Below are 19,597 nucleotides of genomic sequence, written 5' to 3'. Positions count from 1 at the left end.
CTGAGCCAGTGAAATCATGTACTAAGTGTATGTGTTGCCCCCTCAAAGCTACCCAGAATACCATCACTCCCAGAATACATCACTCCAGCAAGTGCTGACCTTGCTGGAATTTACATGTCATTCTACTTTTATGGTTTATGCCATCTTTTGCCCATGCCCACTAACATATGTGGGTATGACAATGCCAAATTAGGATCCGTCTAAGTGAGCACAAGTGCTGCCTTAATACAGGTAGGCTTGAGGAACCTTTGGTTGCCCACTTCAAAGAATACAATCACGAATTCAAGGACATCAAGTGGACAATCCTGGAGGTGGTTAAACAACATTGGAGAGGAGGAGATAGAATAACGCAACTCAGGCAATGTGAACAAAAGTGGATTTTCCTGTTGAAATCAGTCACCCCGGGTGGACTCAATAAAGAAATTGAGTGGCACCATTTTGTGTGATTTCCCGGTAAAATCATGGCCAATACTTAACCTCAGGTGTGATCAGTAAATCAACCTATAAATCACTCGATCTCAGTCACTCAGTTGCTGACATGCCGAAACTGAATATGGAGACAGGTCTGGTAAGCACCGGCGTTTTTTCCCCACTGAGTGAGATGTGCTTATTGTAGAATGTTTTGCGATTGAATTTTTAAAGGCTACATAATTTAAAGTGCTTCATTTTCAGAAATAACATTCCCATTCCTGATGGGACCCCTGCGAATTTGTAATAAATGGAGATTTCACCCGCAGCAGCACCGTGGTGAAGTGCGCTGGGCGATATAAGTCAGCTCTAAATATCCCTGAAGCAGAGGACCGCGAAACGCGCGCGTCGGACCTCTGACTCCGGCTAAGAAAAAAACAGGGAAGTAATCCTCTGTGTTTAAAAAAAAATATATATAAAAATGTCAAAAAAGTTTTAAAACACTTTCGAATGAGTAGTGGACTATTGGACCAATGATTAAAAATGATCCACACAGGTGCAAAAACACAAGTATCAACTTGCAGCACCGTGGATGTTATGAAGGTCCCTAATCTATAAATGTGATATATATGCATGAATACTGTAGTTCATATATCGATAACATTTAAATACAAATATTGTGATACAACGTTTTTCCTGAGGTAATTGAAATCTCCCATTATTATTGCACTGGCAAATTGGTTAGCTTCCCTGATTTCTGTTTGCATTTCATAATCTGTCTGACCATTTTGTCCAGGTGGACGGTAGTATACTCCTATCACTATACTCTTATCCAACACCCATGGGATTTCTATCCATATAGATTGTACTAAGCATTTAGTCTCTTGTATGATCTTTATCCTGTTGGACGCTATACCCTCCTGGACATAAGTGCCACACCCCCACCAAGTTGATCCTTCCTATCATTGCGATATAATTTGTACCCTGATATAGCACTGTCCCATTGGTTATCCTCCTTCCACCAAGTCTCTGTTATGCCAGTTATGTCAATCTCATCATTTACTGTTATACACTGTCTCCCATCTTACTTCTTAGACTTCTGGCATTGGCAAACAGACATTTCAAAGTGTGTGATTTGTTTGTATTAACAACCTGCTTTTCAGTTGTTAGGGATAATTTGGAAGTCATTAGCTCAGGTGATTTTTTACATATAGGCACATGGACTACGTTTGCTTTTATTGGAACCTCTCTGTTGGGATGCCCTAACTCTCTCCTGTTTCATTAGTATCCTTCAAGGATACATTTCTCCAAACCATGCACTGCTGAGTGACTGTCAGCTTTCCTCCTTTTTCTAGTTTAACAGCTGCTCTATCTCCTTTTTGAAAGTTAGTGCCAGCAGCTTGGTTCCACTCCGGTTAAGGTGGAGCCCATCCTTTCAGAAAAGTCTCCCCTTTCCCCAAACATTTTCCCAGTTCCTTACAAAGCTGAATCCCTCTTCCCTGCACCATCATCTCATCCATGCATTGAAACTCTGGAGCTCTGCCTGCCTCTGGGACCTGCACATGGAACAGGAAGCATTTCAGAGAATGCCACCCTGGAGGTTCTGGATTTAAGCTTTCTACCTAAAATCCTAAATTTGGCTTCCAGAACCTCTCTCCCAAATTTTCCTAGGTCGTTGGTGCCCACATGTACCACGACAGCCAGCTCTTCCTCAGTACTGTCTATAATCCTATCTAGGTAATGCTTGAGGTCTGCCACCTTCGCATCAGGCAGTCCTCATGTCCACCAGCCACCCTGCTATCTACATTTCTAATAATTGAATCACCAACTATGATGGCCGGCCTAACCCTTCCCTCCTGGGCAGTAGCCCTGGGAGACTTGTCCTCAGTGCGAGAGGACAATGCATCACCTGGAGAGCAGATCCTTGCTACAGGATTACTTCCTGCTACACCAGGGTGATGTTCTCCCACTGGGAGACCTTTCTGATCCAAGGCAGCACTGTGGCTGCCAGACTGGATTTGGGACTTGGCTACTATGTCCCTGAAGGTCTCATCAATGTACCTCTGTCTGCCTCAGCTCCTCCAAGTCTGCTACTCTAAGCTCCAGAAATTAGACTCATTCCCTGAGAGCCAGGAGCTCTTTGCACCAAGTGCACACATACAATCTCTCACTGGCGGGTAAAAAAATCATACATGTGACACTCAGTGCAAAAGCCTGGAAAGTCTCCCTCTTGCTGCTGGATTGGTGCCTTCATCTTAGTTTTATTGAGTTCCTAGTTAAGTTTAGGATACTAAGGGAGTTGGAATTAGAGTACTTTAAATTTACAGGTGAATTTACTAATTAATCAGCTAGTGTCCTATAAAGGGATGATTAAACTTTCAATAAGGGCTGGTACAATAGTATGATTTAGATAAGACCCTGATTGATTTTTAATGAGAAAGTGTCTCTTGCCTAAAAATCAAGGGTTGAGTAGGTGGGACACTTAAATTAACTATCTCTGGCTTGCTTATTACCTCAGACACACACAAATTCTAAAGAATATATCCCTCTATTTCACCTTTCACCAAACATACATAAGTCCAAAGATTTCCCAAAGCTATACTTACCAATCCTCTTTAACCACCATTAAATTGATCTTCACTCAGTTAATTGAAGGGTTTGAGATTTGCACGCCATTAGGCATGTGCTTCCGGTCCTCTTCTACTGCAAAGGGTGCGGGGCCTCTGGAATCTGGGGCTGTGGAAATCAATCCCTGGATTGGTTGCGGTGACCTCTGGACTCCTCTCCTGGGGGATGCTGGGAGCAGTATGCAGATGAGCCTTCCGGCCCTTTTCTACTGCAAAGGGTGCGGGGCTGCTGGAAGTAGGGGCTGTGGAAATCAATCCCTGGATCGCTTGCGGTGACCTCTGGACTCCTCTCCCGGGGCATGCTGGGAGCAGTATGCAGATGAGCCTTCCGGCCCTTTTCTACTGCAAAGGGTGCAGGGCCGTTGGAAGCAGAGGCTGTGGAATTCAATCCCTGGATCGCTTGCGGTGACCTCTGGACTCCTCTCCCGGGGGATGCTGGGAGCAATATGCAGATGAGCCTTCCGGTCCTCTTAGTTTAGTTTATTAAAATTTCTTAATCACTTTGTGCACAGGCTTTAAGCGATTTACAAAATAAACATACATAATATAATCATAAAACAAAACATAACATCAAAATATTATATATACAACAAACCAACAACCTAAAAGTCAGTATAGACATAAATCTAATATATAAGAGCAATTTAGGTGAATGCTTGCTTAACCAGAAAAGCTTTTAACACTGTTTTGAATTATTTTTCAAAATTCAAAATTGAATTTTGAATTAAGACTGAACTCTTAATCATATCTAATAGGCCACCGCTCCCAGACATCCCACCTGCATACTCTTCCACATCTTTCCCATCACACGTTCGCAACCTTGGTGTTCTTATTGATAACCATCTTACTTTCAAACCCTTCATTAAATCTATCATCAAGGAATGCTATTTTAAGCTCCAAACCATAAAAAAACTCAGACCAATGCTACACTTTTCTGATTTCCGCACTGTACTCCAGTCTATCATTTTATCTAAGATAGACTATTGTAATGCACTCTTTCTAGGCATTCCCGCCACCCATACCAAACCCTTACAACTACTACAAAATGCTGCCGCAAGGATACTATTAAATTAAAAAAAAAGAGATCACATCACCCCCACACTTATCGAACTTCATTGGCTCCCTATACACTCTCGAATTCTTTATAAAGCCCTTTCCATCATCCACAAAAGTCTGTTGAACTCTAACCTCAATTGGATTAACCCCCCACTCCTCCCCCCGTACCTCGAATAGACCCACACGTACAGCCCTTCAAGGCACCCTACGTGCCCAACCCATCAAATCTTTCAAATTGTCATCTACCATAAGCAGAGCTTTCTCTCTCGCTGGCCCCTCCATATGGAACTCCCTGCCTCCCGATATATGCCTGGAAACATACACACCCACTTTCAAAAAAAAACTGAAAACATGGCTCTTCCAGCAAGCTTACTACATATCACCCTCCATTACATAAACCCTCACTGATTAACTAAGAATTGATTAAAAAACGAATTTGATACATGACTAGGAATCTTTTTCTCGGAATACGTCTTAAGCCCATCGATTTTGTACTTTGACTCGGCTACTTATGTCCTTAGATAGTGTATATAGTTTTGATTTTGCTGTATCTATTTATTGATTTCACGGACGCTGCCCGGCATAATCAGCCCTATACCCCATCCCTGTTTTAGTCTCCTTTGTTCTCAGTTACATGTAAGGGCACTGCCCAAAAGTTAACCTGTTTTTCAATATTATATGTAAGGGTTTTGCCCAATTGTTCCTGTTTAACTGTAAACCGATGCGATGTGTAAACGGTTATCGGTATAAAAGAAACTTTAAATAAATAAATAAATAATAATAATTTTAAATACTCCATAAGTCGCAAAAACGCGGGGATGGAATTCCACAACGTGGGAGCTGCCACCGAAAAGGCACAGTCTCTCGTGGTTGACAGCCTAGCTGTACACACTCTAGGCATCTCAAGGAGACCCCTTTTTTGTGATCTGAGATTCCTGGTGGGTTGTTAAATTCGCAATAAAAAGTTGATCCATGGAAAATAAAAGTCAGAAGCAATGTCTTAGATTGGACCCTATAGGAATAGGCAGCTATTGAAGATGATGTAATTTAGGAGTGATGTGATCAGAATGTTTGGTTCCACTAACTAATCGTGCTTTGGAGTTGAGTAAAAGTTGCAAAGGTTTTATAGCCCAAGATATATATGGCATTACAGTAGTCTATAATGGGTAGCATTGATGCTTGGACAACCAGTTGGAAATCGAATGACTTGAGCAAATTCTTTAGGCCATGTAAAACTTTAAGTTTGAAAAAGCCATTTCTAGTCACAGACTTAATATGATGATGGAAGGATAACTTAGAATCTGTTCATACCCCAAGGCTTTTTACATAATGCGAAATAGGAAAATCAGTATTGTTCAGAACTATGTTGGTCTGTTAGAATGTTGAAATATCAAAAACTCTGTTTTTGAAATATTTAAAGAGTTTGTTAGAATCACTTTTAATGTATGAGTACATCTCAGCAAAACTGCAGCTTATCACTCTACAAACAATAGAAAATGTATATCTATCCACTAATATCAAAGTTCATGAAAGGTCTGATGCACTTACATCCACTAATTAGAAGACCACTGGTACTCAGGGACACAAATATAGTTTTAACTTACTTTATGCAACTTCCTTTTGAGCCACTAGGTTCAGCTCCAGTAAAATATTTAACTTGGAAAGTTCTCTTCTTAGTAGTTATTACTGTGACTAGACATGTAAGTGAGCTTCAAGCACTGGTCCACTATCCTCCCTACATGCAACTTTTTCATGATAAAATAGTACTTAGAACGCATCCAAAGTTCCTACCGAAAGTAGTATCTGTATTTCATTTAAACCAGTCAGTAGTACTTCCTATGTTTTTTCCTATGACTTCTGATCATGAGTGAGAAAAGACACTTCACATTTTGGGACTGCAAAAGCTCTGGTGTATTACAAGAGCCGTTCGCAGAACCACAGAAAATCGTATCAGCTTTTCATTTTGTATGATCCCAACAAGCTTTGGAGTAAGTGTAACCAGAAGAACTCTTTCTAACTGGATAACGCTTTCTACATGTATATAGCATTGCTATTTATGGCTGGCCTTGATCTCACTAATCCTGTCAGAACTCACCAGGTTTGAGCATTCTTCATCCATTGTTCATCTTGGAGAAGTTTCAGTTGAGGACATTTGTAAAGCAGCTAGCTGGTTTTCAGTGCACAGTTCTCCATTACATTACTGTTTGGATTCTTTGGCTTCCATAGACAGCGTGGTGGGAAAAGCTGTATTGTACCACCTCATTCATAACATAAGAAAATACCATACTGGGTCAGACTGAGGGTTCATCAAACCCCCAACATCCTGTTTCCAAAAATGGCCAATCCAGGATACAAGTACCCGGCAAGTACCCAAACATTAAATAAATTCCATGCTACTAATGCCGGTAATAAGCAGTGACTGTTCCCTAAGTCAACTTGACCAAAAGCATTTATAGACTTCTCCAGAAACTTGTCGAAACCTTTTTTTAAACCCAGCTAAGCTGACTGTCTTAACCACATTCTTTGGTAATGAATTCCAGAGCTTAATTGTACATTGAAAGAATTTTCTCAGATTTTTTTTTAAATGTGCTATTTGCTAATTTCATAAAGTGCCCCTTAATCCTTCTGTTATCTGAAATAGTAACAACCAATTCATGTTTACCCATTCTAGTCCTTTCATGACTTTTTAGACTTCCATTATAATCCCTTCTCAGCCATCACTTCTCCAAGCTGAACAGTCCCCTAACTTCTTTAGCATTTCCTCATAGGGGAGCCTTTCTATCCCTTTTATCATTTTGGTCACCCTTCTTTATACTTTCTCTAGTGCATCTGTATCTTTTTTTTAGCTGTGGTGACCAGAAGTGAACATACTACTCAAGGTGCAGACTCACCATGTTTTATTCACCATTCCCTTCCTAATAATTCCTAACATTGCTTTTTTGACCACCACAGCACACTGAGCCAAAAGTTTCAGTATTTTGTCCACTATGACACCTAGATCTTTTACCTGGATGGTAACTCCTAAGGTAAAACCTAACATCATGTAACTACAGCATGGGTTATTTTTCCCCTATGTTCATCACCTGCCCAATCTTCATCTTACAATGTCTTCCTGCAATTTATCACTATCCCTTTGTGATTTAACTATTCTGAATAATTTTGTGTCACCTGCAAATTTGTTCACCATACTCGTTGTTTCTCCTTTCCATATCATTTATAAATATATTAAAGAATCAGTCTACTGTTTACCTCTTTCCACTGAGAAAACTGACCATTTAATCCTACTCTTGTTTCTTTAAAAAAAAAAATAAAAATGCAAAAGATTTGTGAGGTAAGTCTTCCCTTGGGTAAATCCATGCTGGCTGTGTTCCTTTGAGGATGATTGAGCAAATCTTCTGGGCTGGAGCAGAAAATCACATTGACTCTAGACTTTTCTAATGCTATCTCAACTTTTATTGACATGAACAAAAATCATACTAACACTAACTGCCTATCTTTGCAGTATACTTTCAACAGAAGTCAGGAGCTCCTTGCTCCTGGAGACTTAGGGCCTCTGATCCCAGTTGGGTTCACATTCTTATTCCCCTCCCAGCAGGCTTCCACCCACAGAGCTCTCTCTTCCTCTATAGGATTTTAAGGTGGACCAAATTAAAGGGGGGAGTTAGGGTCACTCCATCACAGTCCCATCAAACCATGTCTGTCTGTTCTAAAGAACAAAATCACAGAACATATAGTTCTCATGATTTTTCCTAACACTTATGTCAGGCTCACTGGTCTATAGTTCCCAGATCAACCCTGGAACTCTTTTTAAACATTGGGATTGCATTGGCCACCTTCTAGTCTTGAAGTACAATGGATGATTTTAATGATCCTGGGGAACGTCTGCACACACAATTTTAAAATTCTCTATACTTTTATATTGGTAAAAATAACACAATATATATCACAGTCTTTCAGTAATTTAAAATATAATACAGAAAAATTATTCAAAGATGCAGCATTTTAAACATATTGAGCAGAATTCCCCTGGAAGTATACTGTAGGAGTGACCCTTCCACCTTCTTTCCCTACTCCCCTGGCCAGACCCCTTTCACTCTGCTCTCTCAGGCTTTAACTTATCCGCTCTCCACAAACCCCCACACAGGCTCCTTCTGTCCTTCTCTCAAATACACATTCTCACATAGACTCCCTTTCTCACAGGACAAGCAGGATGGTTGTCCTCACAAATGGGTGACATCGAGGATGGAGCCCACCACGGAAAACTTCTGTCAAAGTTTAACAGAACTTTGACTGGCCCCTACTGGGCATGCCCAGCACGGCACTGACCCTGCAGCCAGCAGGGGTCTCCCTTCAGTCTTCTTTTTTCCGCGCAGCAGTTGCCACGCGGTGAAAGGAGCTCCTAACCACGTTTCCTGACAGGAAATCTGAATTTCTATATTCTGAAGAAAATTTGCCCCTCGGGGGTCTCCCTTCAGCAAATTTTTACATTCGCGGAATTCCGGTAAGTTTTTTACCGTTTTTTGTCGACTTACTTCGAATTTGGCCCTTGAGGCCTGTCGACAGTCGCTAATCCCGCGGCTAAATTTTTGGCCCAAGGCCATGGCGACGGGGTTTCGCCGATGTCCGGATTGCACCCGGACTATGTCAATCACAGACCCCCACAGGGTCTGTGTTTTGTGTCTAGGCAGCGAGCATGATGTCCTGACTTGCACCAAATGTGCCTTAATGATGCCCAAAGGTTGCAAGGCCAGGATGGAGAAGATGGGGCTCCTCTTCCATGCTCGCACCCCAACGCCATCGATAGCATCGACGTCATCGGAACCGGCACCGTCGAAGTTGCACCATCATCGTCAACCCTCCGGTGACCGTCCACCATCGATGACTTCACGGCCGTCGACTCCCGTCCCTTCCCCGGATGGGCGAGGGGATCGGAAAGAAAAACATCGCCACCGACGGCACAAGTCTCGGCCTGTCGAGGATCCACAACCATCGACCTCCGCACAGACCGAGCCACCGACTAAAAAGCCTCGATCGGACCTGGCACCGTCCGCGTCTCGCTCGCAGGCACCGAGGAAACCCTCACCCCTTCCGGGTGTGGGAGCCGTGATCCCACCGGTTACGGTGGTCCCTCCGGCTCTGCCTCCGCCTCCCTCTCCCGTTGAGCCGGGTCTCGTTACCCCTGGTCTCCGGGAAGAACTGGACCGGCTGGTTCAGGAGGCCATCGAAAAGGCGATGCAGAAGTTCCAACAGACTCCGGCACCGACTCCGGCACCGACTCCGCCACCGAGCAAGGACCCGACAGTCGAGCCACTAGTGGGAACACTAGCACCGTTACTGCACCGAATGGAAGCGCTGCTAACGGCCCTTCCATCGATGATTCCAGTACCACCTGTAACACCACCGTCTCCAACAGGATTATCATCGGGAGGGGAAACACCGTTTGTTATTCCCCCTTCTGGGGTGGTCCCATCGGTGCCTTCTCATCCCTCACCGATATATCCGTCGGCTCCACCGATTCCAAGGCCGGCACCGATTCCATCGACAGCACCGAAGCCCTCGATGCCGTTTCCGGTTCCGCCTTCAGCACCGATGCCATCGAGATTATTCTCCATACCCTCGGTGATTCCTCTCAATATCCCAGACCCTCAACCAGGACCTTCAGGGCTTCAAGCCCCACAGGATCCCTATGATACCTGGGGAGATGACACCTCTTCTGACACGGATTTGCCTTCGCCACCGTCCCCTACAGAGAGTAGAAAGCGTTCTCCTCCTGAGGATCTCTCCTTTATTAATTTTGTGAAGGAGATGTCAGAGGTGGTCCCCTTTCAGTTACAATCTGAAAAAGATGACAGACACCAGATGATGGAACTTCTCCAATTTCTGGATGCTCCTAAAATCATCGCTTCCATCCCTATTCACCAGGTGTTTCTGGATCTTCTGAAGAAGAACTGGGAATCTCCTTCATCGATTTCCCCAGTCAACAAAAAAGCTGATTCCACATACCTAGTCCAGTCAGCACCAGGTTTTCAGAAACTTCAGCTGGATCATCGCTCTGTCGTCATTGAGTCGGCTCAAAAGAAAGCTAAGCGCCAAAAACCACACTCTTCAACCCCACCTACCAAGGACAACAAATTCCTGGATAGTGTAGGAAGAAAAGTGTATCACGGAGCTATGCTAATTTCACGCATAGCTTCATATCAGCTCTATATGACTCAATACAACAGAGCCATCCTCAAACAGATGCAAGAGTATACGGACACTTTGCCTGACCAATATCAGCCACAACTTCAAGCCCTCCTTAACAAAGGGTTCGAGGCCGGTAAGCATGAAATTAGGTCCGCATACGACATCTTCGATGCTTCCACTAAAGTTTCAGCTACAGCCATCTCAGCCAGACGTTGGGCTTGGCTAAAATCATCAGACCTACGCCCAGAGGTCCAGGACCGACTGTCTGATTTACCCTGCCTAGGCGACAACTTGTTTGGAGATCAAATTCAGCAAATAGTAGCCGAATTAAAAGATCACCATGAGACGTTAAAACAACTCTCATCTACTCCATCTGAGGTGACTGCCAAGCAACTACCTAAGAGGGACTCTAAAAAGTCTTTCTTTAGGCCACGTCGGTATTACCCTCCATCGGCTAAGCCTCGACCTTCACGGTCTTCCAATAGAGCTCAGCCACGTCAGCCTCGGAAACAAAGACCTACCGTGGCCCCACCCCCTGGGCCTACGGCGGGCCTTTGACTTCCTTGTAGAGAGCACGTGCCAAACCCCTCTTCCAGCCATCCCTGTGGGAGGTCGACTGTGCCACTTTCTAGATCGCTGGCTTCAGATCACCTCAGATCAGTGGGTACTAGCAATCATAGCACAGGGTTACCACCTCAACTTCACTACTCTTCCTGCAGACTCCCCGCCTCTACAAGCATGGAGTCTCACCAATCACTTGGCTCAGTTACAACAAGAAGTATCCCTTCTTCTGCAATCAAATGCTATAGAACCCGTTCCTCCATCTCAGCAAGGAATGGGATTCTACTCCAGGTACTTCCTGATACCAAAGAAATCAGGGGGGCTTCGTCCCATCTTAGACCTTCGAGCCCTCAACAAGTACCTTCAAAAAGAAAAGTTCAAGATGGTAACCCTGGGCTCGCTTCTCCCTCTGCTGCAAAGAGGGGATTGGCTATGCTCTCTCGATCTCAAAGACGCGTATACCCACATTGCGATAACGCAATCCCATCGCAAGTACCTGCGGTTTCTGGTGGGCCGAAACCATTACCAATATCGAGTACTACCTTTCGGCCTGGCATCCGCACCACGAGTCTTTACCAAATGCCTTGTCGTGGTTGCAGCATTCCTCCGGAAGGAAGGTGTCCACGTCTACCCCTACCTGGACAATTGGCTAATCAGGGCTTCCGCCCAACAGATTGCTCAATCCTCCCTAAAATTGACAATTCAGACTCTCCTTTCCTTAGGGTTTCTTGTCAATTACGAGAAATATTGCTTAGTCCCATCTCAAAACTTATCTTTCATTGGAGCAGACTTGGACACCTTACAAGCAAAGGCTTACCTTCCTCCTCAAAGAGCTCAAACCCTGATATCCCTAGCTCGCCAACTCCGGTGTCAGGACACTGCCACAGCTCGCCAATTCCTAGTTCTCCTAGGACACATGGCATCCTCGGTTCAAGTAACTCCCATGGCCCGACTAGCCATGAGAGTTACACAATGGACTCTGCGACACCAATGGATTCAAGCTCTTCAGCCGCTGTCCTCCATTGTCACAGTTACACAAGCGCCACGCCTATCGTTAATCTGGTGGACGAATCAAGTCAACCTCCTTCAGGGCTTACCCTTTCTCCTACCAGATCCACAAGTAATCCTAACCACCGACGCTTCCCACATCGGTTGGGGGGCCCATGTGGACGAGTTGCAAACCCAGGGTCTCTGGTCTCGAGAAGAAGCCGAACACCAGATAAATTTCTTGGAGCTGCGAGCAATCCGCTACGCGCTCAGAACTTTCCAAGCTCGCCTATCGAATCAGATAGTCTTGATCCAGACAGACAACCAGGTGGCCATGTGGTACATAAACAAGCAGGGAGGCACAGGCTCCTTCCTTCTGTGTCAGGAAGCTGCGCAGATTTGGGCAGAAGCCCTCTCCTGCTCCATGTACCTCAGGGCCACCTACCTGCCGGGTGTAGACAATGTATTGGCAGACCAGCTGAGCCATGTCTTCCAACCACATGAGTGGTCTCTCAATCCTCTAGTAGCGACCTCTCTATTCCACAAGTGGGGATACCCACACATAGACCTCTTTGCGTCCCCTCAGAACCACAAAGTGGACAATTATTGCTCTCTCATTCGGAGCCAGCACTCGCGGCCAAGGGATGCCTTCTCCCTCAAGTGGACAACCGGTCTGCTCTATGCATTCCCTCCACTTCCTCTTCTGTCCAGGACTCTCGTGAAGCTACGCCAGGACAGGGGAACCATGATCCTGGTAGCACCGCACTGGCCACGCCAAGTGTGGTTTCCCATACTCCGAGATCTCTCCATCCGCAGACACATTCCTCTGGGAAAGGATCCGCATCTACTCACTCAAAACGACGGATGCCTTCTCCATCCCAACCTCCAAGCCTTGTCCCTGACGGCATGGATGTTGAAAGGCTAGTTCTCCAGCCTTTTAACCTTTCGGATTCGGTTTCTCGTGTCCTGATAGCTTCACGAAAGCCCTCCACTAGAAGATCCTATTCATACAAATGGAAAAGGTATACATCATGGTGCACTTCTCAGTCCCTTGATCCCCTTTCCTGTCCAATTTCCAAATTCTTGGACTATTTATGGCATCTCTCAGAATCAGGTCTTAAAACCTCTTCTATCAGGATGCATGTCAGTGTGGTAGCCGCCTTCCACAAGGGTATCGGGGGTGTCCCTATCTCAGTACAACCCCTGGTAACACGCTTTCTCAAAGGCTTGCTCCATCTGAAGCCACCCTTACGTCCTCCGGCCCCATCTTGGGACCTTAATCTGGTTCTTGGTCGTCTAATGAAACCACCCTTCGAACCTCTGCACTCCTGTGACTTAAGATATCTCACTTGGAAAGTGTTATTCCTTTTGGCTATCACTTCAGCTCGCAGAGTTAGTGAATTGCAGGCCCTAGTTATTTTATTATTTAAATTTAAATAGTTACCTATCCGCCTTACACTAAGCTCCTGCAGGACCGGGCGGTACTCCGCACTCACCCTAAATTTTTACCTAAGGTAGTTTCGGAGTTCCATATCAATCAATCCATCATACTACCTATCTTTTTTCCCAGGCCCCACTCCAACTCCGGGGAACAGACTCTGCATACCTTAGACTGTAACGGGCTCTAGCTTTTTATCTAGACAGTACAGTTTCTCATAGAAAGAGTACTCAATTATTCGTCTCTTTCCATCCTAACAAGTTAGGACAACCTGTGGGTAAGCAGGCTCTTTCCTCCTGGTTGGCGGACTGCATTTCCTTTTGCTATCAGCAAGCTGGCATTCCTTTCCAAGACCGTGTCAAGGCACACTCTGTGAGGGCCATGGCGACTTCAGTAGCACACCTTCGATCGGTGCCGCTTCCTGACATCTGTAAAGCTGCAACCTGGAGTTCTCTCCATACCTTTGCAGCCCACTATTGTTTGGACAAAGCTGGAAGACAGGACTCCATCTTCGGCCAATCTGTCTTGCGTAACCTTTTTCCATCATAATGTACCAACACCCTTCCACCTTCCCGGTAGGGTGCGGATGCCTTTTCCCAAATTACACCCCAATTGTTGTGCCTGTTGCACGCCGTTGGGTGCCTTTGGTGCAAGTCAGGACATCCTCAGCTCGGTACTCACCCATTTGTGAGGACAACCATCCTGCTTGTCCTGTGAGAAAGCAAATGTTGCTTACCTGATGTAACAGGTGTTCTCACAGGACAGCAGGGTGTTAGTCCTCACGAAACCCGCCCGCCACCCCGCGGTGTTGGGTTCGTTTCTTTTATTTTTTAGGCACTGCCTGTAGCTTTGAAAATCAGACTGAAGGGAGACCCCTGCTGGCTGCAGGGTCAGTGCCGTGCTGGGCATGCCCAGTAGGGGCCAGTCAAAGTTCTGTTAAACTTTGACAGAAGTTTTCCGTGGTGGGCTCCATCCTCGATGTCACCCATTTGTGAGGACTAACATCCTGCTCTCCTGTGAGAACACCTGTTACATCAGGTAAGCAACATTTGCTTTTTCTATTGCACACACCTCTTCCCTCTCACATAGGCTCCGTTTTTCTCTGGCAAACACACTCACATAGGCTCCTTCTCTCTCTTGCATACAGGCTTCCTCTCTCACTCACGCACACACTCAGGTACACAGGCTCCAAATCACACACACACATCCTACTATGCCTGTCATTCTGTGCGCATACACACACCACTCACAGGCTGTGTTGTCATTAGTTATTCACTGCTCCTCAGCTGTGACCTGCTCGTGTCCCACTGGGGCTTCCTTCCACTTCAGCCACAAGCGGGATGGGCTCCGCTTGCGGTCCATCAGAGTCTCCCTCAACTTTAGCTGCGAGCGGGATTAGCGCTGCATGTGGCCCACCGGGGCCTTCTTTGTCTTCAGCCGCAAGTGGGTTTTGTCTTCTTATGGCCCCACCAGGCCTCCTTTCTCTTTGTCTGTGAACTGAAAGGGCTCCACTCGCTCCACTGGGCAGCTTAAAATTCTGTGCAAAAAAAGAAAATTCTGCACAAGAAGGGAATTCTGCATAAATTCTGCACCCCGCAGTAGCTCAGAATTCCCCCAGGAGTAATGACAGGTTAGAAGTTACTAGTAATAGATCTGAAATTTCATTTTTGAGTTCTTTCAGAATCCTGGGCCATATACCATCTGGTCTGGGCAATTTGCTACTCTTCAGTTTGTCAGTCTCCCCTATACATCTTCCAGGTTCATTGTGATTTGGTTCAGTTCATTGGAATCACCAGTCTTGAAAGCCGTCTGCAGAACGGGTATTCCCCAACATCTTCATTTGTAAACATCAAAGCTAAGAATCCTAAAGCTAAGTGCTCCTTTAACCACTGGATCATCTAACGGGCCAACTTCCTGCTTTGGATACATTTTTTAAAAGTTGATGATAAGAGTTTTTGCCTCTGTAGCCAGCTTCTTTTCAAATTCTCTTAGCCTGCCGTATCAATGTTTTACATTTAACCTGCTAATGCTTATGCTTTTTACTGTTTTCTTAGATGGATCCTTCCAATTTTTGAAGACAGGTTTTTGTTTTTTTTTGTTTAATATAGCCTCTTTCACTTCCTTTTAACCAAGCTAGCAGTTGTTTGGCATTCTTTCCACCTTTCTTAATGCATGGGATACAGCTGTGCTTCTATAATGGTACATTTGTTGTACACTCTTAAACTTTGTACCTGCACCGTTTAATGCTAGAACTGTAGATTCAGTACTTATCATGTTATTTTATTTATTTATTTAACACTTTTTTATACCGACCTTCATAGTAATAACCATATCGGATCGGTTTACATAGAACAAGGGTATAACTGAAGCAATAAATAAAATAGTAATTAACAAGAGAGGAGAATAAGGCAAAGTTACATTTAACAAGGAGTAAAAACTTGGGAAGCTTAAAGCTGGAAGAAAGAAAGGCAGGAGGAATTATAACATAATACAAAAGGAATTTAGGTTAGAGCATAATGTGCTTTAACCTGTGATTGTCCTTCGTTCAAAAGGATTGTGGACTTCTATCCTCTATGTCCATGAGGGATAAAATATGATTAGTGATTGTCTGGAGGGTCATCGAATGCTTGGTGAAATAGCCACGTCTTGAGTTTTTTTCTGAACGTAGTTAGACAAGGTTCTAATCGGAGGCCTGAAGGAATGTTGTTCCATATAGCTGGTCCTGCTATTGAAAAAGCTCTGTCTTTTGTAGAGGAAAGGCGTGAGGCTTTGGTAGGGGGGAAATTCAATGTGCCTTTGTGAATATCTCTAATTGGTCTGTTGGAAGAGTGTAATTTGAAGGGGATTTCAAGGTCGAGATGGAGTTGATGATGGATAGATTTGTGTATTAGGGTGATTGATTTGTAGAGGAATCTAAAATTTACTGGTAACCAATGTAGTTTTCTGAGGATGGGTGAAATGTGATCTCCACGGCTGGTGTTGGTTAGTAATCTCGCTGCCGCATTTTGTATCATCTGCAGTGGTTTGGTGGTCGATTTGGGGAGGCCGAGGAGAAGGGCACTGCAGTAGTCTATCTTGGCAAATAGTAGCGCTTGGAGGACTGTCCTAAAGTCTTGGAAAAAAAGAAGTGGTTTGAGTCGTTTCAGAACCTGGAGTCTATAAAAGCAGTCTTTGGATGTGGTGTTGACCATTTTCTTTAGGTTTAGTCTATTATCCAGCAGTACCCCTAGATCTCTCACATGCTTGTGGGTGATGAGTGCGTTGTGTGAGGATGATAGGTGAATATTTTCATCGTTTGAAGAGATGAGGAGGAGCTCCGTCTTCGAGGCATTAAGGACCAAGTTTAGTCTATTGTTGATAGATATAAGGCAGTTATTCCAATGGGTGGGCGCTTTTGAAATAGATTCTGTAATGGGGATTAGAATCTGCACGTCGTCAGCGTACAGATAATGAATTAAATTAAGGTCGGTCAGCAATTGGCATAGGGGGAGGAGGTAAATATTGAAAAGGGTTGGAAATAGGGATGATCCTTGTGGCACGCCAAGGGTGGATTTTGTTAAAGGCGATTCTTTATTATTGATTTTAACTTTGAATGATCTGTTGCAGAGGAAGGATTTGAACCAACTGTGGGCTGATCCGGAGATACCAATATCTGTTAGGCGATCCAGAAGGATGGAGTGGTTGACGGTGTCAAATGCCGCCGAGATGTCAAGTAGAACTAATAAAAAGGAGTTATGATCACTATAGCCAAGTGGCCTCACCAGCGTTACCTCTCACCAAATCCCGTGTTCCACTAAGAATTAAATCTAAAATAGCTCTCTCTTTTGTTGGTTTCTGAACCAGTTGTTCCATAAAATTGTCATTTATTCGATCCAGGAATAGTCTGCTGTCCATGGTAGAGTCTGCGTTGCTTATTACAAATGCTATGCTGCAACCCTCAACTTGGGACTCTCCACAGATCAAAACTAATTCAGCCCTATTTATTGACGGAAAAAAGCAAGTTTGCTTACTGTAAACGGTGCTTTCTGTCGATAGATTGAATTAGCCATGAGATGCCTGCCCTCCTCCCTGCACTGCAGACTATCCCATTCTATCAGCTTTGTTACAGACTGAGGAGACTCTGAGGCAATGCCTGCACGGGAACTCCCACTCATGCTCAGTAGAGGTTAAAGCTCTACTAGCTTGGAGAGACAATTCATTTCATGAGGCTGGATGATGTCACCCATAGATCATGGCTAATTCTTCCTGTCTGTGGGAAAACACTGTTACAATAAGCAAACTTGCTTTTTCTATCTTTGTCATCTGGGTGAAGACTTTTTTTTTTTTTATATTGGTCTTGTCAGAGGCATTGCTAGTTATGGGCATAGAGGGCTGTGCCCCAAATCCATTGGCCAGTGCTCTGAATTTCAGGCAGCTAAAAAACCTGCTCTGCTGCTCTACCCCTTTCCTTCAGGCAGCCTGCAGGAAACAGGAGAGTAGGAACTAGGGAAGGGAATAGAGCAATTTGATTTCTTTAGTGTCTGCTCTAGCTTCCCCTCTACTGTCCCTACAAGAAGCAAGGGGTGAGACTGGAGCAGATATTGCAGTTAGCATATGGGGAGAAACAGGAGGGGAAGGACTGAAGGGGAGCAGTGAAATTATCTGTTCTGTTGTGTCCTTTCTGGTCTTCTCCTAAATCCTTTTCCAGGTTCTCTTGGCTATCATTTTCTCCTCTCCCTGATATTGATTACACTTTGTTTCTCTTTTCTGCTTCTAAATCTCTCCCTTACATCACCATCACTTCATTCTTTCTATTCGCTCATACTTGGATCTCATTCCTCCTTCGTCACACCTCTTATTCAATCCTCACCCTCCAATTCTTCCTGTCCCAACAGTTTGTTTCAAACTCTCCTCTCCTCTGCCCATTTTAGCACTCCATCTTCCTCACTGGGTTGCTTCCCCTGTCAGTTTCCTGCTATTTGGCTCTCTTTTTCCCCCAACAGCAACCCTCCTCTCTTACCACTTCTCATGATCTCCACATGACTTTCTCACTCCCTGGCAACCTTTCATTTCACTTATCTCCTCTCACATTTTCCGATCCCTTCCAATTTGACTCCTTCATGAACATAAGAAATTGCCAAGCTGGGTCAGACCAAGGGTCCATCGAGCCCAGCATCCTGTTTCCAACAGAGGCCAAACCAGGCCACAAGAACCTGGCAATTACCCAAACACTAAGAAGATCCCATGCTACTGATGCAATTAATAGCAGTGGCTGTTCCCTAAGTAAACTTGATTAATAGTTGTTAATGGACTTCTCACTCAAGGCTAATTGTGACCCACTTCCTATAACCTTACCCTGTTTGCAAGTAAACAATTATTCTATCAAGTTTTCAGATGAAATGGGTGATATGGGGGTGATGTTAGGTGCCAGCCAATTAAAGGCTGGGGTCAAATCCAGTTTTTTTATAAACTTTGCTTAATCAGGTGATTTAAGTACATCCTTTCTAAGGATGATTTTCACATGTTTGTTCAGGCTTTGTATTGATAGTATTAGATTATTTCAGTACTCTTTACTTCAGGCTTCCAAAGAATCAGGTTAGAATGTTGGGAGTATATTATGTCTCAGATCAAAAGTTTGCACTGGCTACCAGTTGAGTATAGAGCCAAATTTAAGAATGTTACTCTAGTGTATAAAGCACTGTACAGTGATGGTCCTAGTTATTTAACTTACTTGCTTAAGATATATGTAACAGAGAGAACCTTTTGTGGTTTCTCTGTTAAGGATGTCCGTCTCTGCGTTATCCATTTTAGATCTGACTTTGTGGAACCTTTTGCCCAGTGAGCTTGGGGAACTTCAAGATTACCAATTATTTTGGAAGAATCTTAAGGCATTTTAATTTTTCTAAGGCCTTTTGTTAAAAAGTAATAAGCTGGTACATATGTTTATGGTGATCAGCAGCTGTCTGTATGCTTAGATTTTGTTTTTATATTTAGATTTGTGTGTGATATGTTTTTAAATTATTTGTCATTAATCTGTTTAGGAGGATACATTTCACTATATGTGGAATAAAAGGATTTTAAAATAAATAAATCCCTGATCTGTCACTTCCAATTATCCCCTCTCTCTGATTCATTCTCACAGACAGTCATCCTCTTGAATACAATCCCCTTTCCCCCCAAATATCCTATCTGGCTCACTCCCTCATCACATTTTTAGCTCTCATATGCCCATTCCCTTCACCCCCCCCCCCCCCCCCAATCCTCTCTTTCTCTCAAACCCTTCCTCCTCACAATTACTCTCTCTGGCTTTCTCTCACCTTATCATACCTCTGACTCTATCTCACCCCCTGCCATG

The 19,597-nt window shown here is 44.2% G+C and overlaps 1 protein-coding gene across 9 annotated transcripts in view; it reads left to right on the top strand.

Moving 5' to 3' along the window:
• Positions 1 to 19,597, top strand: part of LOC115093445 (actin-fragmin kinase-like) — a 256,956-nt gene that overhangs the window by 137,919 nt on the left and 99,440 nt on the right. The window lies entirely within an intron of this gene.

This window comes from Rhinatrema bivittatum, chromosome 6 (genome assembly GCF_901001135.1).
Source record: "Rhinatrema bivittatum chromosome 6, aRhiBiv1.1, whole genome shotgun sequence".
Classification (NCBI taxonomy): Eukaryota; Metazoa; Chordata; class Amphibia; order Gymnophiona; family Rhinatrematidae; genus Rhinatrema; species Rhinatrema bivittatum.
This window is presented reverse-complemented; position numbering and strand designations above follow the sequence as displayed.